The 23516-nt window shown below is 52.8% G+C and overlaps 1 long non-coding RNA gene across 2 annotated transcripts; it reads right to left on the bottom strand.

Annotated features, from left to right (window-relative positions):
- Positions 1–5469: 5469 nt before the first annotated feature.
- Positions 5470–17387, bottom strand: LOC125146625 (uncharacterized). Of its 2 annotated transcripts, XR_007144827.1 has the most exons (7): positions 17157–17387; positions 13660–13830; positions 12337–12500; positions 11276–11414; positions 10446–10550; positions 7139–7191; positions 5470–5667 (listed from the first exon to the last, which is right to left on the bottom strand). It is a non-coding gene; the product is annotated as an uncharacterized LOC125146625 (long non-coding RNA). The 2 variants fall into 2 exon arrangements; XR_007144826.1 differs by lacking the exon at positions 13660–13830.
- Positions 17388–23516: the final 6129 nt, after the last annotated feature.

The raw sequence follows: 23516 nt of genomic DNA, 5'->3' as shown, positions 1-23516 counted from the left end.
TGGAGCATGCTTGTGGGAGAGGGTGAGGCAAGAGGACGGAGGTGGGGGGAGGATGAGGATGATGTTGGAGTGAGATGCACAGAGGGGTCTCCATACTACCTCGGCTCTGTTTGTTCTTTTGGTTTAGTTGATGCATGATGGGACCAGGCTATCTGGGCTGAGAAATCTTTCTTGAAGGTGAGTGTGCACAGGTGTCTCTGGACTGGAGGAGTCTGGGTCACTGGGGATCTATTCCCTGGTGTGTGTGTGTGTGTGTGTGTGTGTGTGAGAGAGAGAGAGAGAGAGAGAGAGAGTAGGGGGCGGGGTACAGAGATAAAACACAAGCTCTGCCCTCAAAGGAATTTGACAATTAGAAGGAAAGAAAGAACTGTCTTCTCCAGAACTTACTACATACCATGCATTTCATGATACTTTTTTTTTTAATCCTTGAATTGACCATGCCAAAACAATCATTGTAACTCCCATTTTACAGAGAAGAAAACTAAGGCTCATGAAGCCAAGTGACTTTTCCAAGGACACACTGCCAGTCAATGGCAGAGCCGGATTTGAGAACTGGTCCTCTGGCTCCAAAGGACCATGATCAGTTATTGTTTATTCTGTGTCTACTATGTGTCAGGCGCTGTGCTGGACACTTAATATATTTATAATTCTTATAGGCATGTGAACAGGGAATTTTAACCTCCAATTCACAGAGAAGGAAACTGAAGTTCAGTGAAGTTAAAAAAAATTTCCCAAGGCCACGCAGCTAAGAGATGACACAGCCAAGATTAAAAGGCAAATGGGGAAGCCAGGATTTGAACCCAGGTGTGCTTGATGCTGAAAAAAAAGCCATGTCCTTTTCACTGTATTTTGCAACCAGATGATACAGGTGAAGGGGGTGGTTGAACGCTGACAGTGGACTGGGACTAACCTGCCTTGCCTCAGAGTCCATCGTGAAGACAGGTGTCACAACATGGGCGTATATCATCTCTAAGGCCCAGTCAACCCCAGAGAGGTTGGTCCACACATGGGAGGTGAGGAGAAGGCTCCATGATGTGCCCAGTGAATAACTCATCCTAGGGAAACGGTCAATGGCAGAAGGTCCTACCTCAGAAGAAGCAGAGAGTGGGCTTCGTGGAAGGAAATGGTTGAACAGGAGGGCCACTGTGAAGGGCAAAGCCCACTGCAACTTAATTGGAAAGTTCTTCCTTTCCTAGAGGGAAAGGGGAAGGAAATATATCAATCAAAATGGGTTAAGTTATCCTGTGGTAATGAACATCCCCAGAGGTCAGTGGCTTAATACTCTGAGCTTTATTTTACATTCATGCTACATGGTATCAGTTAGCCTGTGTTGAGTAGCAAACCACTCCAAAAACCAGGGTCGGCTGGGTAGCTCTTGTGGAGTGTGGCAATCGAAATGGAGCTAGATATAAGCCACTCACATGTTTGGGGCTTCAACTGGGACAGCGGGGGCCTTTCTCTGTGAGGTCTCGCTTCCTCCAGAAGGCTAGCCCTGACTCATTTACACGGTGGCTGAGTTCCAAGCCACAAAAGAGAGTAAGCTTCAGTGTGCAAGCACTTCGCAAGTCTCTGCATCACATTTTCTAATATTCCACTGGCCAAAGGAAGTCACACAGCTGAGCAGGGAAGGGATATAGAAATAGACTCCATCTCTGGATGGGGGGAGTAGCAAAGTCATATTGCAAAGGAAAGCACACACGGGGACGGGAGGAATATTGCAGCCGTCTTTATAATCTGCCACATGTTCCTGCATCATGGGTCAGCTGGAGGAATCTGCCCATGTCTTCCTCATTCCAGGACCCGGGCTATGTGGCTCTACCTTATTGCTGCCATGACTGTGGAGGCTGGAGAAAGAGAGCATGGTGAGGTGCACACGTGTTTTAAAGTCTCCCTCAAGGGTAATGCACCACTTCTGGGTCTCATTTCATTGGTCCAAGCAAATTATATGCCACATCCAATCTCAAGGAGGGGAGAAGTAGGATCCTGCCATGTGCTTGGAAGGATAACTGCAGACATTTGGGGAACTAATGACTTTAATAACTACTGCAAGCTTCATTTACTGAGTGCCTACTGTATGCCAGGCAATTTAAGAATGTCTCAGAGCGTCGTCCTGGCATCTTTCTTTCTTTTTGTTTGTTTTTATTTTTGAGAGAGAGAGACAGAGAGAGACAGAGAGACAGAGAGCAAGTGGGGGAGGAGCAGAGAGAGAGAGAGAGAGAATCAATCCAAAGCGGGCTCTAGGCTCTGAGCTGTCAGGACAGAGCCTGATGCAGGGCTCAAACCCAGAACCCAAGGATCATGACCTGAGCTGAAGTCAGACGCTTAACAGATTGAGCCACCCAGGCACCCCTGGCATCCATCTTTCTGAAGTAGGAAGTATTATCCTCATTTTGCAGCTAATGAAGCAGGGTGGTTGATGAAGCAGCACTAGGACCCAGGTACTCTGACCCCGGAGGTGATGTGCCTTCCACAATGTCATACTCTTCCTTTAGCTCCTCAGAGAGAGGACAGAGGTGATATTCCACAGGTGACTGCAAGAAACGTGGATGAGCTGACCTTTATATCATTTGTTTACTTAGACATTTGTTCATTTGATCCATAACTATTTAAGTGCCACCATGGGCAAGAAGAGACCGGGTCCCTGCCATCATGGAGCTTGTGATGTGAAACTCCCACTTCTGATCCCAAAAGTCAACTGTTTCATAAACTGTCAGCTTTAGCAAATGGGGAGTTTCCAAGATTGAGGAAGTTCACAGGGTCCCTATCCTAACAGAGGTTCCCCAGGGATCAGAGGGGTGTCACTTCTTGGAAAGCCCAGGGAGCCAGCAGCCTCAGCAGTGCATCTTGAAGGAGCCACCTATATGCTCAGTGAGGAGCAGTTACTGAGGAACGCGGTCCATGAATGTGGGCGGAGCCTTTCCTGGCTGTTTCTTGCATCCAGAGAAGTTGGGCTGAGGCCCGAGCGGGAGAGTTCCTGGAGCCCACGCAGGTGAGTTTCCTGGCAAAGGAGAGCTGGAGACAGAGGTCATGGTCTTGGGAAGCCACCACGGTGCTAAGATTTCCCAGTCTATGTAACCCCAGGCGTAACATGGGAACCCAGAGAACTTTGGGATCACCTGATCCAGCCTCCTCTATGCCTCCACCATGCTTCAGAGCGCGCAGCTTGGCTGTTGTATGCTCGTCACATGGTCATTTAGCTCCCCCTGGAACCCCTCCAGGGATGAGGAACTCACTACCTCCAGAAGCAGTCTGTTCCAAAGTCCTTCTGATTCTTTGGCGACTTTGCCCAAAAGCCCACACAACCCACATGCCATCAGCTATGTAGAGCCAGCACCTGCCAGGATGCTGTGTGTCCTGGGTGCAATGGCGTTCTCGTGGGCGGGTGGGCTGCTGGTGGGGCGGGGATGTTATGTGAGCCTGCATGGCCCCAGGCAGATGGGCCTGGCTCTGCCAGGCTGTCATTCAGAGATGCCGAAGCCCCAGCTCACTCTGGCTTCCTGCAAAGACAACAATTTATAAAAGAGGAGGTTTGCCAAGGAACGGGGAGAGGCTGAGACACCTGCTCCCTCTGTCCGGGTGGCCAGCCATGCCCCTCCCAGCCTTGTCATTCTGATTGGAGGGGCCCCAAAGGTCCCAGCCCACCAGCTCCCAGTGAGCCCCACCGGTACCACCTCTCTGCCTCAAATGGACTATCTCAGGGATGGGCCTGGGCGTGGGGGATGATGCTCTACTCAGAGTGGCAGCTCCCTTGTCCAGCCCCCTTCCAAACCCAGCTTCTGGAAAGGAGAGGGCGGCTCCTTTGGGAGGGGTGAGGCTGGCCCACCCCTCTGAACAGGCCGCGGTATCCGTTTCTCTTGCGCAGCCAGCCTCTGGCCACCTGGGCTTACTTCCCCTGTGAGACTGGAAGCCTCTTGAGGGCAGGGACCGCGACTCGTGCTTTTATCCCCTGACGTATGGCTCTCGGGATCCTGCAGAAGCAGATATTTGCAGCGCGGTGGGTTTGGAGCTGGCTTGGGGGCAGTTTGGAGCTGGGCCAGAGACGTGGGTTCAAATCCCGACTCTGCACTTGGCGTTTTCTCACTTGCCAGAGAGGAATAAAGGGTTATCTACCTCTCACGGTTGTAATAACGTTGCATATTACCTATCGTTATATTTTTCACTGTTTAATGAATGACTGAGTTCTGGACTGTGTAGCGAAATGGATGGAACACTGAATTACGAGTCAGGAGACCTGAGTTCTGCCGCTGTCAGCCCAGAGCAGTGTGATGCTGGACCCTAAGTTCCTCCTCCCTAAGCCTCAGTTTCATCATCAGCATGACGGGCACGATAATGTCAATGACATCCGTCCTATTTCTTCCAGGGCTTGTTGCGAGGTGGAAATGGGGAAAAAACCAAATCATAAAGCCCTTCAAGTGTTCGTTCCAATGACAGCCTTGTCAGGGTGTGACCCGGGGAAGCGACATGCCCTTGTAAAGGGTCGGAGGGTCGAGAGAGTCAAGATAGATGGGCTTCAAAACAATGAACGGGTCCCGGGCGTGGGGCTTCATTCAGCCCCCTCACTCACAGTGCGTTGTCCCTGGGGCAAATTGGGTCCCCTCTTGTGCGTGTGTTTCCTTATTTGCAAAATGGGAATAACAATATTTCCTTCGGGAAATGCTATGAGGAAAACCAAGTTTCCTGACTTTCTGGAGACGGAGGGAAAAGTTGGAGTGTCCTCGTCGGGGGGAACTGCCGGGGAGAGGCTTCCCTGGGAGGAAGAGTGATGGAAGGGGACAGTCATGGCCACTGCTTGTGGACTACGTACTGCATACCCTTCCAGGGCTGTTACTGTGTTATTTCTAGTACAAGGATTCCTCCACGAGGACATTACCTTCTTCATTTTACAGGTGGGGAAACTGAGGCACAGAGCGTCATCTAATGTCATAGGTTTGGCAAGTGGCAGAGCACAACAACTGAACCCCATCTTCCTGGCACCGGGGCTTGGCTTCTGCACTCACGTCATGCTTTGCCCACAGAGACGTCCAAGGGCCCCTCCATGGCTCATCGTGGAGGGCCCGAGGGTAGCTGGGCCATTTTCCAGAGTGTCAGAGGGCTGGGGCGAGTGGCAGCTCCCCAGGCTCAGGCTGCTAAAGTCCCTGAAACCCCTTTGAGGTTTTCAGGAAAACCTAAATGATGCTGTCCCAGAGGCAGTTCGGCCTGGGGTGTGGTGGGCAGGGATCGGTGACCCAGGGGGTTAAATCGCATCCCCTAAAAAGGTATGTCCAAGTTCTAGTTCCCAGCACCTGTGAATGTGATTTTATTTGGAGGTAGAGACTTTGCAGATATAATGAAGTTCAGGATCTGGAGATGAGATCATCCTGGATTTAGGGTGGGCCCTAAATCCAATTACTGGTGCTTAATAAGATAAAGGAGAGAGAAATTTGAGACACATAGACCCAAAGGAGACCGGAGGCAGAGGCAGAGGCTGGAGTTATGTATTCATGAGCCAAGAAACACCAGGAGTCCCTGGAGGCTGGAAGAGGCAGGGAAGGATCTCTCAGATCCTTCAGAGGGAACGTGGCCCCTTTGGCGCTTGCATTTTGGGCTGCTGGCTTCCGGAGCTGTGAGGGAGCACACATCCGGGGTCGGGGTCGTTAAGCCTGTCGGTGGTAATTTGTTACTGCAGGCCTAGGAAAGTAACACAGGAGGCGGGAAGTTGGCTGGAACTTGGCAGGTGGTCTGGGTCTGGGGAAGGGAGCTGGTGGTCTTTGGGGTGAAAGGGGTGGGAGCGGTGCAGGGCTAGGGTGATCAAGGCACACTTCCTGCCCTAAGATGCTAGGGCTGTGGGGCCAGCCCTGGGCTGAGGGAAGAGAGGAGCGGGTGCCGATGGCCCATCGACTGTGCACCATCGATTGTGCTGGTCTTCCCTGCAGTCCTGGACGACCTTGCTGCTCAGAGATCTTCTATCTTATCCACCCCTGCACCAACTCTTTCTGGGGCCCCGGGTGAGCATTTTGTTCCATCCGGGACCCAGTTTCCCCGTCAGTCAGTGGAAGGGGTCAGCTCCCTCGCACACGTCCTGGAGTCAAAAGGACAGTGAGGGACAGGAGGTGGCCCCTCAGAGTTTCTCTGCATCTTGGGGTTGGACTAACGTGGAATGTTCTTGGCAGGAGGCTCTGGCCTCTGAGATTTCAGGGAGATGCAACTTTTATCTAGAAGAAAAGGAAGGGTATGGTGTGCTTTGTACCCAAAGAGCCTCTTAGGGTGACTTTGCTAAAGAGCAGGTTGTTAATCTCACAGAGGATGGAAAGAGAAGGGATATTCGTGGATGTGGGGAGGAGGGATACTGGTGGGTGTCATCACGTGTTGGATGGGTGGGAGGCTCTAAGCCTGAGCCTGATGCTCAGACATCCTGGCTGGTGGGGAATTGCTTATCCTTAGCCCTGGAGAGTGGAATTAGGCTCCAGCTCTCGGGACGGTTTTATGCCAATTCCCACTTATGGATGGCAGAGGACTCTGGGTTGTGCCTGGTGTTCAAATTAATCATGACGTGGTGGTGGTAGGGGGGGCAAGCTTGCGTTGGCCTCGAAGGATGGGCAGGCAGAGGGAACAGTGTGGAACAAAGGTGTGGAGGTACGAATAATAATAAAAAAAAAAAAGCGTTTCTAGAGAAGTGAAGACCTCCCATCCTGGGTAGCGTGGAGAATGTGTGTGTAGCTCATTGGGAGGCAAGGCTGGGGGGCGGGGGGAAGGTAGGGGCTGTGGATGTGGCTGTTTCCTGTGGGTTCTTGTGGTGCCAGCCTTCACCTGTCTCTTCACACTGTGTCCTTGTCATAGTCTTACAAGATAGGGACTGCGATGGCCATTTTGCGGAAGCGAAAATGGAGGCTCAAAAGAGTTAAGTAAATTTCCCGCAGAGCCTGTTGGTGGGAGCTGCCAGACCCACGGGCAGGCAAGGTTTGGGAGGCTTTTGAGAGCCAGAAAGAGACGTTTGGACTTAAGGCCATAGGTAGTAGGGAGCCATTGTCGATGTCTGAACAGGAGCATGGCACAACAAAGGCGATGCTGACCGAGACCTGACAGCTGAGTGCAAGACTAGTCATAAAATACCAATACACAATAATAACCATAAGAAGAAGAACGAAAGGCTCAGGAGTACCTTGGCTGTCTTGGCATCCTTGTTTCTTCATCTGAGGGCCCCTGGAGGTAAGGCTGAAACAAAAGCATAGCTGGGGTGGGGAGGGGCTGGGAGGCAAGACTGGGTAGATTGAGGGAAAGGAGAAGGTGCTGGGGGAGCAGGGAGAGAGGGGGCTGATGAGATCAGGTGGCTCGGCACGGAGAGAAGACGGGTGGATGAGCTTGGAGGGAAACGTGGGGTATGGCTTTTTCTACCAATGTCCAGGCAGGGCCAGAGGGGCAAGCACATCAGCCTAGGCTTAGGCTTAAGCACAGCAGCTACTACCCTGCTGTGTGATCATGGGAAAAGGACTTCATGTCTCTGAGCGTCTGTTTCCTCATCTGTAACATCCAGAGAATACATCCACTGCCCCCACCTAAAAAAAAAAAAAAAAAAAAAAAAAAAAAAAAAAAGAGAAAGAAGAGAAAAGAAAAGAAAAGAAGAGAAAAGAAAAGAAAAGAAAAGAAAAGAAAAGAAAGAAAAGAAAAAAAAGAAAGTTCTGTTTTATTGTTCCTCTCTCCGGCCCACGGTTACTTCTTGGGAGGCAGCTGCGGGGAGAACATCTCAGTCCCTCCAGCCGCTTTCTGCAGACAATGGCGGTAGCTTTCCTTTGAAGAGGGCATTTGAACTGGCCTCGAAGGCAGGGATGCAACACCGGGGAAAATGGTAGGGAAGAGGCGTTCCTGGCAGAGGGCACAGCAGGAGGAAAGAGCTGAGACTTGGATGGACCTAGCGTCTGAGGTCTTGGCTACTATCTCATTATTTGTGCCTCTAGTGGGTCTGTTCCTGTACACACTCCAAACACTGATGGACTCCAGCCAGTACTTAGCGAACACTCGCAGGTGGGGTTTGCACCCATTTCTCGGTTGAGACAAGTTGAGGCAGAAAGCACATCGCTGCTAAGAAGGGAGAACAGAACGCTGAGCCCCCGTCAGCGCGGTGGGTGGTAACGAAGCTGTCAGGGAGCAGGCTGGGAGGCGAGGGGGTGACCGTAGTCACATCATTTTTGCACCCAAATTGAAATTAAAGATCATTCCGACTCCAGATGCTGCAAAGGCCTGGGTTCATTACTTCCTAGGATTTTGTCCATGCTCTCGTTCAACATTCAATTAGAGCAATTTGAGGTAATTAATTAGATTTGTTATTTGATTAATAAAGATAGAAATTCAGCTAAGTTGCTGCAAAGGAGGAAGCCAGGTTGGGCTTTGCCAGCAGAGGTTTGGGGAAACTCCTTCCTGCCTCCTGCTTTGCCCCCTGGTACCCGCCATATCGTCCGCGGATGCCCTTCCCTTCCGGCTTGAGCCAAGGAGTCAGAGTTTCGGCGTCCAGTTCCTATGTGTGGTTGCGTTCTAGAAGGAGCAGGGGGGCTCGGGTGGCTGGACTAGTGTGACCTACAGTGGAGAGGTAGGAGATGAGGAAGGAGCGATTAAGGCATTGCTTCATCTGCAAGGGACAGGGTGCTGAGAAGAGACCAGACACACGGCTTGGAACAGGCTGGGAAGCAGCTGGACAGACACAGAAGTTGGTGGCTGCAGAAACCCAGGGCCAAAGTGCTGCGGTACAGGGCAGGGAGGAGGGGGAGAGCCAAAGCCAGTTGGAGCCGTCCAGAGGCTGGATGCGGGAAACAGGTTCCAGCGTTGGCATTTCCACAAAGGAAAAAGTCCGGCCGATAGACCGACGTGAGGAGTTAGTGTGGGTCAAGGTTTGAAATTCAGAGGGTTTCTAAGTATGACCAACCCTAGAAACTCCAGAAACTCCAGATCATTTAAAAAAAAATCTCCATGGAAATAAGTCAAACATTTAAAAATGAAGAAAAAAACTGGGGAAAATGCTGACGCCTATATCACAGATAGAGGCTACATCTTAATATGTAAAGAGTTCCTATAAATCAATAAGGAAAAGAAATACATAAGAAAATCTGGGGAAGGTTAGGAACGGACAGTTTGTAGGAAGAGGACTAGAAATGGCTCTTTGGCATATGCAAAGTTGCTCATTTTCTCCCATAATAAGAAAAATGCAAATTAAAAGCGGGAAGAGGGGCTCCTGGGTGGCTTAGTCAGTTAAGCATCTGACTCTTGATTTTGGCTCAGGTCGTGATCTCACGGCTCATGAGTTCAAGCCCCCGGGGCTCTGAGCTGGCAGTGCAGAGCCTGCTTGGGATTCTCTCTCTCTCTCTCTCTCTCTCTCTGCCCCTCCTCTGCTTGCACTCTCTCTCTCAAAATAAATAAGCTTTTTTAAAGAGCGGGCAGAGATATAATTTTTATCTATCAGATTGGGCAAGTTCATAAATATTCTAGACTAAGTGGAGATTGGAATGAAGAAGCAGGCACTCTCGAACTATGTTGGTACTACTTGCATGGAGGGTGTTTTGGCATCACGGATCAAAGTTATAAACACCCATGTCGTTTGATGTAGAAATTCAGCCTCCTGGAGCTTCTCCGACAGATGACACGAGGATTTATCGTGGCACTATTCCAGCTGGATGGGCAACAGCAGGAGAGCCCATGACTAGGAAGCGGGGGAATAATGATGGTAGAGCCAGGTAGTGGAATACTATACAGCCACACAAAAGGAAGAGGCGGCTCTCTATGGCTTAATGAGGGCAGACCGTTCTTGGGAGAAGACAAAGCAAAGTCCAGAACGAGGTGTATAGGATGCTGCTATTGATGTGGAATAGAAAAGACTGCATAAACACACGTGCGTTTTTGCTTATAAAGGTGTAGACTAGGGGCTCCTGGGTGGTTCAGTCGGTTGAGCATCTGACGTCGGCTCAGGTCACGTTCTCACGGTCTGTGGGTTCGAGCCCCGTGTCGGGCTCTGTGCTGACAGCTCAGAGCCTGGAGCCTGTTTCAGATTCTGTGTCTCCCTCTCTCTCCGCCCCTCCCCCGCTCTCACTTTGTCTCACTCTGTCTCTCAAAAATAAATCAACGTAAAAAAAAACAATTAAAAAAAAAACGTGTAGACTATCCCTGGATCACTGGATCACTTGAATCTGGGGGCGGTGGCTGCCCTTTCGAGAGGGGAACCGGGTGACTGGGAGACAGGAAAGGGAGGGACTTACTTTCCCCTGTCTTTACCCCTTTATGCCTTTTTGAATTTTGTCCAAGTATATGTTTCCTATTTCAAAGAAGGAATAAAATCACAATTAAAAGACCAACCCTGCAGACGTTGACATGGAAGGGTGTGACAAAGTGAGGGTCAGAGATGCACGGGAGAGGTCAGGGCCGAGGCGATCTTTAGGCCCAAGGAAGGTGGGGAGTGGCCTCATCATTACCCCGACGGGCCTTACCTGCTGGCCCTGGCGACGAGCCCGGGAGGGAGGTCTGGGCCTGGCTGGCTGGAGTGTGGGTGCTGCGCTGGGCATCCTGTGGGCTGGCCTGGGGTGTGGGGCCCGCTGGGAAAGATGAGGAGAGCGAGGAGCTTGGTTCTTCCTTTGGGAATGGGGTTGGCAGATACCTCCAGGGAGGGCGATATCTAAGGACAGCTCCAAAGAGGGACTCTGAGGCAGACTGAGCCCTCCACTCTTCTCCACCAGTAGGTAGCAGATGGCAGAGAGGGCTCTGGGAGGTGTAAGACAGAAGGGGCGGGGAGGCATGGGACGCCCCAGAGGAGCAGTCTGAGAATGACAAGGGCTCCGCTCAGCCCTGGTAACAAGAGGGAGGACTTGGGATTCTGCCTAGAATGTGAAAGAAGTTAATATTCCTCCGATGGCCAGGGTGGGGCTAGGGGAGTCCTTTCAGGATGTGGCAAAGCCACCAGTGAATCCCACCAGGACAAAGGCAGCTGCTGATGTGACCGGAGGGACCAAGGGCTTTCACATCTCAGATGCCTCCCACAGGGGCTTCCTCGGGGACTGGAAGTTCCTTGCGCACAGATATTATGGAGCTGCCTCCTCGGGGAGGTCCGGCCTCCTGGTGTAATCCCGGCATCGCCTCAGCCAGGAGGGGGAGGGGACTGGCCAGGAAGGGAGCAAGGAGAGGTCCTCCAGATTCACCTGCACCCGTCACAGGCCAGAGAGGAACGGGGCGCAGGGGGTGGGAGAGGGTTTTGACCACACACACAATGGGCCACAAAGAAGTCGAGTCAGAACCTCACTTCCAGGGCCAGCCACACACTCACCAGCTGTCGTGTCCGGGCAAAGCCCTCCTCTTTGGCTCTTACTTTCCCCGTCTGCGGAGTCAGGCCACTTGGGCCTAGACGGCTTCTAATGGGCCCTTCGCACCCTGAGGGGTGGAGCCAATGGGGTTTCATCCAGGACCTGGAGGAACATGGGCACTGGAGGGGCCGATGGACAGGAGGGCCATGGGGTGCCCTCGTCACCTCTGCCTACACATCTGTGGTTTATAAGAAGCTCCTGGGGCGCCTGCGTGGCTCAGTCGGTTGAGCGTCCGACTTCGGCTCAGGTCATGATCTCGCAGTTCACGAGTTTGAGCCCCGCTTCAGGCTCTGTGCTGACAGCTCAGAGCCTGGAGCCCGCTTCGGATCCTGTGTCTCCCTCTCTCTCTGCCCCTCCCCCGCTTGTGCTCTGTCTCTCTCTCTCTCTCTCTCTCTCTCAAAAATGAATAAACGTGATCCCAAATTAAAAAAAAAAAAAAAAAAAGAAGGTCTCACTGCAATTTTTCACTTAACGCCTCACAACAGCCCTTGCGACCACCCCCATTTTCCAGATGGGAACCGAGGGCTCGGAGAGATGAAGAAGCCTGCCCAAAGTCACACACCTAGTAGGCGGGGCGCGTGGGATTCAATTCGGGGTCCAAAGGACTTCGAGGCATCTTCTTTCCTCATGGCACAGTCCCCTCTTTCTCTTTAGTATTTATTTATTTTTGAGAGAGAGCGCGGGCGCCAGTGGGGGAGGGGCAGAGAGAGGGAGACAGAGTCCAAAGCAGGCAGGTGCCTCTTTCTCGTGCATTTCTTCGTGGGGGGGGGGGGGGGCGCAGAGAGGGGCCTCGTCACAGCCCGCCTCTGGGAGTCAGACCTCTCCATCCTCGTTCTGTGGATGCTCAGTGAGGGCAGGCCTCAGCTGGGCTCTCCACTGGCTGCTTCCACCCCTGGCACTCCACGTGGGGGCGTGACATTTGCTCCCTGATGCCCTTGTCGTTAGCCCTGGGGGGGGGGTGCGTGGGCCACTGCCTTGGCCTCCCCCTACTCCAAGCCCTTCCTTTTTCCTCCTGACGACCTACCGGCGACCTTGGGTCTCCTACGCTGGCTGGGCATGGCTGAACCGGCTGTCAGGCAGGGTCAAAGGGCACGGTCTCTCCCTGTCCACAGCTTTGCCCAGTTCCCGCTGTGACCTCGCTGGCCATCCTCTCCCATCACCTGCCGTCTCCAAGACGACCGACAGCTCCTAGTGGGCAGTGAGGGGAGAACGGGGCGGGGACAAGCAGGGTCAGCTCGGCAGCCAAAGCTTCCCGGCTGGGAGGCCACCTGTTCTGTCTGAGGATCTCGGGGGTGGGGATGGGAGGCGGGAGGGAGAAGATGAGGCCTTTCGTGAAACACGAGGAGGCCGCGGGGGACCTCCGAGGTGCTGATGGAGAGGCCATTTCATAAACCAGTGCCCCCGGCTCTGGCTGTTGCCCAGCGTTCACAGAGTGACGGGAACAGCATGCATGTGGAGTCAGAGCTGGACTGGATGTCCCCCTCCAGCTCCGACGAGCCGTGTGACCTTCGGTAGGTTCCTTGCTACCTCTGGGCTTCTGTTCTGATTGGTTTATGCGCTCACTAGGGGCCTGCAATAAAGCGAAATGTGCTTTGTAAACAGTGAAGCTTTAGCGGCTAAGACCATGGGCTCTATAGCCAGAAAGGCTGAACTTGAATCTTAGCCCTACTCTTTGACCTTGACCAAATGACTTCACCTCTGTGTCAGGTGCTTTTGCTGTGTGACAGATACCCCACAACTCAGTGGCTCAGTGCAACGACCATTTATTTAGCTCATGGTTAGGCGGTGAGCAGTTTTAATAGGGACCTGCTGAGATGGCCTTCCGCTCAGGGTAGGGCTCAGCCGATCCTGGCTGGGGCCCTCTCAAGTGCCTGCTGTCACTTGGTGGTGCCCCTGGTTAATTTGGCCTCACCTAGGATGACTGGAGCTACAGGGCCTCTCTCCACGAGGTCTCAGCCTCAGCAGGCTGGCCTGGGCTTGTTCTCAGGATGGCTAAAAGGCTTGGAAAGCAGCAAGAGAGCAAGCCCCAGTGCGTAAGCCCTCCTCAGGTCTCTGCGAGCATCGTGCTTGCTCCTCATTGGCCAAAGGAAGTCACACGGGCAAGCCCTATGCCAGGGTGGAAGGACACAACCCAAGGTAGTGCCTTAATTCCCCGCCTGGAGGGAAAAGGGTGCCCTTTGCAGCTCTGGATAGAGATTTGGGCTTTGCACGTTCCAGAGCTGGTCCTGGGGTCCTCCCCCCGAACCCAAAAGAATGCATTTGCTCCTCCCACTTCCCTTCTCTCCTCTCCCCACTGGGCTCAGGACACTTCTGGATTAGGAGGAAAGTGGTCTGGGCATGTGCTCACCTGTAAGTGGTTGGTTCTGGGAGGGACTTCCGGCAACTGTGAAACTGGGATCCTAAACCTTCTCCCATCAAAGCTCGCGTGGATCACCAGGGAACCCTACGCATCACGCACTCTGAAATATTTTCTCTGCCACAGTCCACATTTGCAGGATAGCAAATGACCTTCACATGCCTGCTGGGTGCAAGGTAGAGACTAGAAATACTGGGCATGTGATCTGGAATTGGGGTTGGGGATCTGTGATGCCACCAACAGCCAACCAAAGTCCTTTGGACAGTTGTTACCACTCTGGGCAAAACCAGAGGGGCTTCCATCTTGGCACGCTTGTGTAAGCCGTCCTCAGGTAGGGGGAGGGAGACGACTTCACCAGACTTTTCTAAAATCTTGAAAACAGGATTTACACAGCTGCCTTCACAGATCCCACCTTGGCAACCACAAACCTGGTTCACTCCATGATTCTAGGGGTCTATTTTTCTGTTCTTTTCTTTTCTTTTCTTTTTTCCTTTCCTTTCCTTTCCTTTCCTTTCCTTTCCTTTCCTTGTAGGCTCTATGCCTGTGTGGAGCCCACTACAGGGCTTAAACTCACAACCCTGACATCAAGACCTAAGCTGAGATAAAGAATCAGATTCTTAACTGACTGAACCTCCCAGGTAGCCATTAAGGGGGTCCTTTCTGAGCTCGCCAGGGAGCCCCAGGAAGGTGAAAGGCCATTTCTCATTCATCTAGTCTTTGTTCTCCCCTGTGTGTCAGGCCCTGTCCCAGACGCTGAAGATAGGACAGTAAGCCAACTCAGATGGGGGGTCCTTCCCTCACGGAATTTATGGTCTAAGGGAAACAGATTCATTGATCACAAGGATAAATGTAAAATTGTATGGCCAGATGGTTTTCTTTCTGAAGAATTAATCTTGTTTCATAGGGCAGTGGGACTCAGGACATTCACTGCCGCAGGGAAGGAATGACCGGGCGGAAGTCAGGAGTCAGGGTCAAAATTGAAGCTTGGGTGTGCGTGGGTGTGGGGGGTGCAGGGAGGACGGAGAGGACCAAAGATTTGGAAAGTGTGGGATGCTCCAAGGCCTCAGCTCAGAGGCTGTGGGCGGCAGTGTGGGGAGGAGGCCTGCTGGGTTTGACATTGAAGATGGGCCACATGCTTGCTCTGACTCCTTCCTGTGCCCACCCAAACAGGGTTGGAGGGCCTGGGAATGGAGAGGACTTGTGTCGCCATCCCAGGGTAAAGCTTGGGGAGGTGGAAAGACCTCAGACTGTTCTCTGATCCAGTGTAGCCCAGACTACGTGGTGATTCAGAGCACAGAGTCTCAAGGCAACCTTGACTCTCCTGGGGGCAGGGCCAGCCTTCCCACCCCCCCAGCTGAGGGTCACCCTAAGAGCAGGGGTAGCCAACCCTCCCACCTCCCCCTGCTGCTAGGCCCTTACCTGCTTTACCACATGAGTTGTGCTTCTTTTGTTTTGGGGTGAAAAAAGTTCCTCTGAGTGTGACGATTTTTTTTTTTTTTCAGCACAAGTATATTTGTCACCCTGGCTCCTTGAGCTAGGCAGCACCTGGTATTGTTTGCTGACCTCCCGACCTACCCATATGCTCGTTCTCTGAAAGAGGAGCCTCGGTGTGGGACCTGGGGGGGCTGGGGGAATTGTCACATATGAGGAGGGAGCAGAGGAACCATTGGCTTGATTCTCAGCCACAGCATCGCCCCAGTCCTGGAGCCACTGCTGGCTGGACCACCCACTGGGGCCTGCCTTGTGGGTGCAGGGAGAGCCCAGAAGCAGGGCGGGGATAAGACTGGCCATGCCCCTATATGATGGGCACAAGCTGAGCTGTCTTCCCCACCACGTCCTTCGCCCGCCTGGACTCGACTAGAGAGGGAACAATCACAGGGGTACTAGGATGCTGGACCTCATATGCTCACTGCGGCACAGCCTCCAAGAAAGAAACATCTGAAGCTACCTAAATGTCTGACAAAAGGGGGTTGGTGGATGGGGCATCGCAGGGAAGGTATTTGCTCTTTGTCCCTGCTTCCTGCCACAGCTCTGAAGTCCCTTGTAATTTTCTGAGTGTAAGATCATAGGGGTGTCTTTTGTTCCACGAAGCAACTCTTGGCAGGTCCCTAGACAGCTTAAGGATGTGGGCTGGTTACCAGAAAGACCAAGCCTTGATTAGAAGCCTGGAACTTTCGGCCCCAACCCCAACCTCTGGGGAGGTTGATTGAGTCAATCACCAATGTCCAATGATTTAATCCATCATGCCTATGTAATGAGCCCTCCATGAAGACCTCTAAGTGATGGAGTCTGGAGAGCTTTCTGGTTGGTGAGCACATCCGGGGACTGGGAGGATGATGCTCCTAGAGGGGGCAGAGAAACTCTGCACCCCCCCCCCCCAACTGCCCTGCTCCCCTCAATACCTTGACCCTGTGCGTTTCTTCCATTTGGTTATTCCTGAGGGTGTTTATTACACCCTTTCTAATAAACCGGTAAACATAAGTGTTTTCCTGAGCCCCGTGAGCCACCCTAGCAAATTACCAAACTTGAGAAGGGGGTCACGGGATGCCCGATTTATAGCTAGCTGGTCAGAAGTCCCGGTGGCTCAGGACTGGCCCTTGGTGTCTGAGGAGCAGGCAGTCTTGTGGAACTGAGCCCTGGCACTTATGGGATCTGCTGCTAACTCCGCATCGACAGCGTCGGAATCGAATTCAGTCGCCCGACACCCAGCGTGTCAGAGTCGCAGCAGCGGTGTCGGAAAAGGCACCACATATCTTCTCGGTGTCAGGGAGGCAAAAGGCGAACAGCTAAATATACTACTGTGGTTTTGTTTGATTCTGGAATATAAGACAATAAGAACTGCCTTAAAATGGCATTCTAGAAAAAAATGTCTCGTGGCATGGGAATCTTTTCCAGTATAAAGTTAAGAATATAGTAGGTTATAGCGTAGGATGCACCATCTGGTCTCCCTTTGGGGGGGAATAAAAGAAAGAAAGAAAGAAAGAAAGAAAGAAGAAAAGAAAAGTCATATGTATATGTGGTGATAGCTTATTTTCACTTCTTTGTGCTTTCTTGCGGTTCCCAAAATGTTTACGGACATCTATGGCTCTTGTAAGCAGATCCCCATCACGTTCTACGCATTAATACTATTTCTGTGAAACGAGGGGGGGCGCCTCGGCAGGGAGGGCTCTGTCCCTGCAGGGCTCAGAGAACCTGGCTGGCCGCCTGCCAGGGAGGCAGGGAGGCCACACGAGCAGCAGACGGAGGCAGGATGGTGTCCACAGCCCTCCCGGGGACCTCCGAGCCCTTAGCCAGCATCCGAAATGTTTTCCCAGATTGAGGACTGAGACTCCAGACCCCAGGCATCTGCTATGTGCCAGGGGGTAGCACCAGACTTGCTCCCTGGGGAGCTTGTCGGTGCCCGCTGCCACCAAATAAGCCACTGGCTCGTTCATCCACTCACTCATTCATTCATTCATTCAACAGTTTACTGAGCACCTACGATGTACCTGGCAAGGCAAGCTCATGGGGCTTTGTGTTTCCTTCAGAAGGCACGCAGGGCCGCTGGCTCCAAGGTTGGGTTTGTTAGCAGCTGTGCACGTTCAGTATCCAGATGCCTTCATCCGTGAGGGGCTGCAGAACGGCGAGTGCTAACCCGATCATCCCTTCCGCCTTTATTGGCCGAGATACTTCTGAAAAGGGGGACGTCCCTCCTCTACAATTTTGGCACCCAGCGGCACGGTTTGTATGGGAAAGAGGGGATAGACGCGTGGTTCTTTCTTTTTATTCACCAACGAATTACCTTTTGATGGCGTGACGCTAACGTTAACACTTGGAGAGCGCTGACGGATCACCAAATGCTTTTATCAACACTATCTCATTTAATGATCACAAAGACCCTTTGAAGTAGGCACGACAGATGGTGTTATTTTCTTATCTTTTATTTACTTATTTTTTTTTTTTTGCCGATGAGAGAACGGAGGCCCCGGAGTAGTTAAGTGACTTGCTCTAGATCAGAGAGCTACTAGAAAAATCGTCACCAGGGCACCTGGGTGGCTCAGTCCGCTCAGCGACTGACTTCAGGTCAGGTCGTCTCTGGTCCGTGATCGCACGGTTTTCTGAGTTCAAGTCCCGCCTCAAGCTCTCAGCTGTCAGCAGGATGCCGCTCTGATCCTCGGTCTCCCTCTCTCTGACCCCTCCCCATCTTGCGCTCTCTCTCAAAGACATAAACATTAAATTTTTATTTTTTTTTTTAAACTAGAAAAGTCACCAACAGACAGGGAACCCTAAGTCCGCGTCAGATGTTGTTCTCTGTGAATTTCTGCGTTTGCTCCTATGAGACAGGAAGGGGCGGTGACCGTGCCCCTTTTGCAGATGGGGAAATCCAAGGCCCAGAGACATTCGCTGACTTGCCGGAGGTCCAATGATCACAACGGTGCTTATTATTTATTGGGTGCTTACTGGGTGCCAGGTGCTGAGCTGAGTGCTTACCAGAGAACACAGCATTCTGCCACCTGTTGGCTAATGACTTCTTGCCACATGCCAGGCACGTTGACTTTTCATGGCAACCTTATGCTAAGCCTGCGTTACGATAAGCGGACGGAGGCTCAGCGTGGCTGGCCCTGCGTGATGCTGCCTCAAGCCAGTGCACCGCCAGGACTGGAGCCTAGATCTTTGTACCCGTGTCTGCGCTTCCTCTTCCCCTTTCCAGCCTCCACAGCGTGTCTGGCAGGGAAGAGGGAGCTTCTCCCGTGGGCGAGTAGCTGCCTCCTGCCTTCTCCACCCTCCGATCACCCACCAGAGAGAAGCCAGGGACCGGCTGCCGCGCTTGGCGTTAACTGACAAGGAGAGAGCACGCCCACAAGAAAGGGAGACAACCTCATTACCTGGCAAGAGAATGAGCGATTTTAGTGCCTACACAATGCCTTCAGATGTAGCTGACTCGGGCCTCTAATTGTTGTTCTTCACTTTTCTTCCAGAACCAGGATATTAAACCCGTTCAGCCACACAGAGATTGAAAGGATGCGGAAGCCCCAGGGCCTGCCCGGAGGAGGAGGCCCCACCTCCGTCACCCGGCCAGCCTGGGTTCCCTTCAGACATCATCACAGGGCCCTAAGTCATGATGGCCCCAATAATAGTTGTGATCCCGGGGCGTGTTGCTGCCGCCGCAGGCCGGCACGAACAGTCGTGAACGTGAATCCTTAAAGCCACGCTCCATCCCTTAATGAGATGCTGCGGCCCGCTTCCCGCACAGAGAGGGGCCCTTTGGCAGGCAGAGGAGTTGGGGGAGAAGACGGGAGGAGGAGGAAAAACAGGAATCCAATTAAACCCTCAATTCGAGCAGAGTAAATGAATTTGACTTTAGGTGATCAAGAGGGAGAAAACTTCTAATTAGACGCACGGCAATCCTGGGGCTGAGCACGCTCATGACCCGCCCTCGTGCCCGCCCCAGTCACTTTTTAGATAAATGTTAAGGATTAGAACGAGATGTAATTAAAATCCGTCAATGCCACACACTTGCTGCTGATGGGGTTTGATGACCGCTCACCCACGTGCTGGGCAGGAGCTCCCGCCCCGCGCCGAGTTTCTGTGTTCTGATTGGCTCTTGTGGCCAGCCAATCCCTTTGGAGCAGGAGGAAGGTCAGGGGCGGGGCGGGGCGGTGGGCGGGGGGGGGGGGGGGCAGGAGGGGCAGCCCCCTCTGGGTCCTGCTCTCGAGAGGGCGGGGCCTCTCTGGACACGGGGCAGATCGGCCAGAGGTTGCCCCCCAGACGGTGGCCCGCCTACACATGAGCTTCCAGAATATGACATGCATTTCGGACACTGCCAAATCTGAGCATGTCGCATAAATATTTAGGTTTTCCGGTTTCTTTTGAAACATCAAAGATCTGGCAGTACCGGGCCTGTGTTCTCACACAGCGGACAACTGGCTCGGGCTGAACCGCAGCCACCATTTGAACAGGATGTTTGGGCCCCAGTTCATGACATCTCCGGGGTGGTCTGATTCACCCATCAGTGTGGCCGTGGAGCCCCCTGAGGCATTGGAGTGTGCGGGGCTCTGACCTAGGCCTTATCTGTAGGGGTCAACTCTTATCCAAAGGTCAACTCTGAATCCCGCCCCTTCCAACACCCCTTTTTGCTCATGCTGAGCCCTCTGCCTGGAAAGCCTTTCCTTACGTGGAATCCGGAAGCACCATTCAAGGCTCTGTTGAAATGCCACCTCACCCAGGAAGAATCTCCTGTCTCCCCAGTAGGGATTCATCTCTCCCTGTGCTGGCTTTTGGAGCTCTTGGTGCCTGCCCCCAGGTGGCCCCTCTCCGGCGTGCCATGGTGAAAGTACTTGGCCCAGTGGGCTGTGACCTCCTTCTGAGCAGAGTCAGGCCTGATTCACCCCGTCTCCCTCTCGGTGTCCAGCACAGGGCCTGGCCCAGGGGAGACCCCCAGTGAGTGTGAATGGAGGGAGCTGAGCCCATCCGGGGGTTAGCACCAGCCAGGGCCAACATGGCGGGACCGAGGCCATCTTGGCTTCTTTTCCAGGCCCTCTCTACACCTTTCTTGTCTCCCTTACCTCTTCCCTTTGCACGCCCCAGACTCGCTGGCTGGAGACCCTTTACAGGAAGCTGTTGGGAATTAACACTTCGCCACGGCCAGAGAATTCACCTTGCAAATGAGAACGAAGAGAAGCGGCTCCCGACATGACAGAAAGACGGGCTGGTGGTGGAATGATAGGCACGTGACCGTAAAGAGGTCCGTGGGAAAGCGAGGTCTACCAAGCGACACATACAGCCCATGATTTGTGTTACAGTCAATCTACTTTTCTTACTCCGCTATGACCCCGTGTCACGGGGCAATTCACTTGACCTCTCTGAACTCCAGTGCCCTCGCATGAAAAATGATGATAACAGTACTCCGGTAGAGTGCCCGGCCATTAGTTTTTCCTGATTGCAATGTAAGTGCCTGACATTAAGCTTTTGATTGCAGAGGCAATCATTTCAAAGACATCCATCTAGAATAAACACAACTAGATAAAGAACCAGCCCTTCTCCGCGCACCCCCCCCGCCCCCGCCTCGACACCATGAAGTCTCCCTTCTGGAAAGCCCTGGGTGACCTACAGAGCTGACTGCTGGAGGGGACTTGTGTTTTCCTCCTGACGCTTTCATTTACGCTTTTAGGTTTTATTTATTCATTTAAAAAAAAAAAATTTTTTTTAACATTTATTCTTTTTTTTTTTTTTTTTTTTTGAGAGACAGAGAGCGAGCAGGGGAGCGGCAGAGAAAGAGAGAGACACTTAGAATCCAAAGCAGGCTCCAGGCTCTGAGCCGTCAGCACAGAGCCCGATGTGGGGCTTGAACTCACAAGCTGTGAGATCATGACCTGAGCCGAAGTCGGAGGCTTAAGTGACTGAGCCACCCAGGCGCCCCTCTGCTCTTAGGTTTTAAGTTCACCAATAAAGAGTGAACCCACAAAGCCCTCGGCACCCCACCCTCAACCCCAATGAAGGCCAGGTCTACACGCTCGCACTGTCCCTCTTCCTATGACTCTGCTGTGTGGCTCTGGGCACACGATGCGCCCTCCAGGGCTTGTAAGTAACGGACCTTGTTTTCAGGGCTCCCTGGTGGTTGTTGCTGAGGGGAATCTTGCAATCGCAGAAAGAACCCCAAGGGCTGGTGCAGCCGTGACATTGGCTGCCGTCAGGGAAATGGCTGCGGTCACCACAAGTAGCCTGGGGCCCAGGGGTGGCCTCCGGGCATCCTTAGCTGGTCCTAGCGCTATGGATAGGCTGACGCCCGCACAAAACAAATGCCTTGTGCACATTTCCTAAAGAGTGAAACTCTCCCCGCCACCCAGCCATCCCACTTCTACCCATCTATCCGCGAGGCACTGAAAACCTGTGTCACTCAAGGACTCACGCAGGCATGTCCACAGCCGGATTATTCGTGCTTCAGAACAGCCCCAAATCACAAACACAAATGTCCACCGTATATGCCTGCAGTGGAATACTGCTCAAGCCTTAAAAAGAAACAAACGACTGTATACACCAGTAGATGGATGAGCCTCAACACGTTACGCCGTGTGGAAGAGGCCAGAAACAAGAGGCCCCGGAGCGTAGGATTCCATTTACACAGACCGTCTAGAGAAAGCAAATCCATAGAGGCGGAAGGAAGGTTAGCCCTTGTCGGGGGCAGGCGGCGGGTAGGTCGGGGATGAGCATCAAATGGGCCGGAGGGATCTTTCTGAGGTGATGAAAATGTTCTAAAACTGATGATGGGGGTCGCACTCTTCTGGTAAGTTTACGAAAGACCATTGCGTTGTGGGTAGATTTTCTGATATGTAGGCTACTCCTCCATAGCGTTGTAAAAACATCACGTTTGCACGGGACGGTGCTGGAACGTGCAGAAGACAGCACGCTGGTGGTGCCCGTGACCGTCCCCAGCACACCCCAGGTGTTACCATTGTTCTTCTTCAGAGCTGTCTTTGACCCTGGATGGTTTCAATGACCGGGGCCAAACAGCTTGTGAGTTCTGGTTTTCTTCTGGGGTGATGCGTTTTTTTTTTTTTTTAACTTTTATTTATGATTGAGAGCCAGAGAGAGACAGAGCATGTGCAGGGGAGGGGGGAGAGAGAGAGAGAGAGAGAGAGAGACAGAGAGAGAGACAGAATCCGAAGCAGGCTCCAGGCTCCGAGCTGTCAGCACAGAGCCTGATGCGGGGCTCGAACCCACAAACCGCGAGATCGTGACCGGAGCCGAAGTCAGTGCTTAACCAGCTGAGCCACCCAGGCGCCCCCGGGGCACTGCCTTCAGAACACTAAATATCTAGACCTCACCAGTGCAGGCTTCCCTGGCATCTGTGTATGGCCTTTGATGGCCTTACACCTGCTTCCTAGGTCACTGGGGTAGCCTCTGGCCAGGCCTCCATCTTGCCAGGGGTTCTGCGTGCTTCTCTTTTCCTGCACTTGCTGCCAGGCTGCTCTTCAAGAGGCCCTGCGCTCCCAAACCTTCACTGGCTCCCAAGTGCCCGAAGGAGAAAATGGAAACCGCCAGCCCGCAGGCTCTGCTGTGGCTTTCCTCCCGCTCTGGGATGCCCCTTTCTGCTACTCCACCGTCAGAAGACTTTCTCCCTGGCCCTGGGACCTGACTCCCTGGGTTCCAACCCCGCATTGCAGCTCAGGCTGTTCCTCCTGTCTTCCTGCTGTCCCAGTCCTGAGGCTGCACCCTCCTCTGAGCACGGACGCAAGCCACACTCATTTGGGAGGAGGAAGGAAGTTGGGAACCAGGCAGAACCAGCTGGTTCTAGGCCCGGCTCTGCCACCTAGTGGCCCAAACACCTAAATACCCCAAGCCTCAGTTTCCTCCTATGTAAAATGGGTATGGTATTGATATGTAACATACGGAGCTGGTTAATGTCTTTGTTATTCGCAAGATGGTGATGTCCAAGGGTGCAGGGATCATGAACTACACACCTCCCTGCCCCCTCCAGAGTGTAAGCTCCTGGAGACCCTAGGACACTGCCTGACTGCTACAGGGCTGTCTTCAACGTCTCATCTGTGAATGAGTGAATGGATATTTTGGTTGATTGTTTTCTAGGGCCTGGTATGTGTTCGGTAAACACCCCTCCCTCCCTCTTCCCTGCCATTCTTCCCACAAGCATTCTTTGGGTGCCCAGCGTATGCTGGGTGCTGCGTGTGGGGTTCAGGCTGCAGGGTAAGAGCTGGGAGGGCTGTCACTCTCCTCTCCTCTGTCTGTCATTGCCTTGCCCTGACCGCCAAGCCTCTGAGCCTCCCCTCCAAGCTGCTTCTGGCCCTTGGGACTTGGTCTCCTTGGTGTTTGACTCCTTGGCTTTCAAGTGTAGAGGCAGACCGATATAGTCA

This window comes from Prionailurus viverrinus, chromosome D1 (genome assembly GCF_022837055.1).
Source record: "Prionailurus viverrinus isolate Anna chromosome D1, UM_Priviv_1.0, whole genome shotgun sequence".
NCBI classification, from domain to species: domain Eukaryota; kingdom Metazoa; phylum Chordata; class Mammalia; order Carnivora; family Felidae; genus Prionailurus; species Prionailurus viverrinus.
The sequence above is the reverse complement of the archived record's forward strand: the minus strand, read 5'-3'. Positions and strand labels throughout refer to the sequence as shown.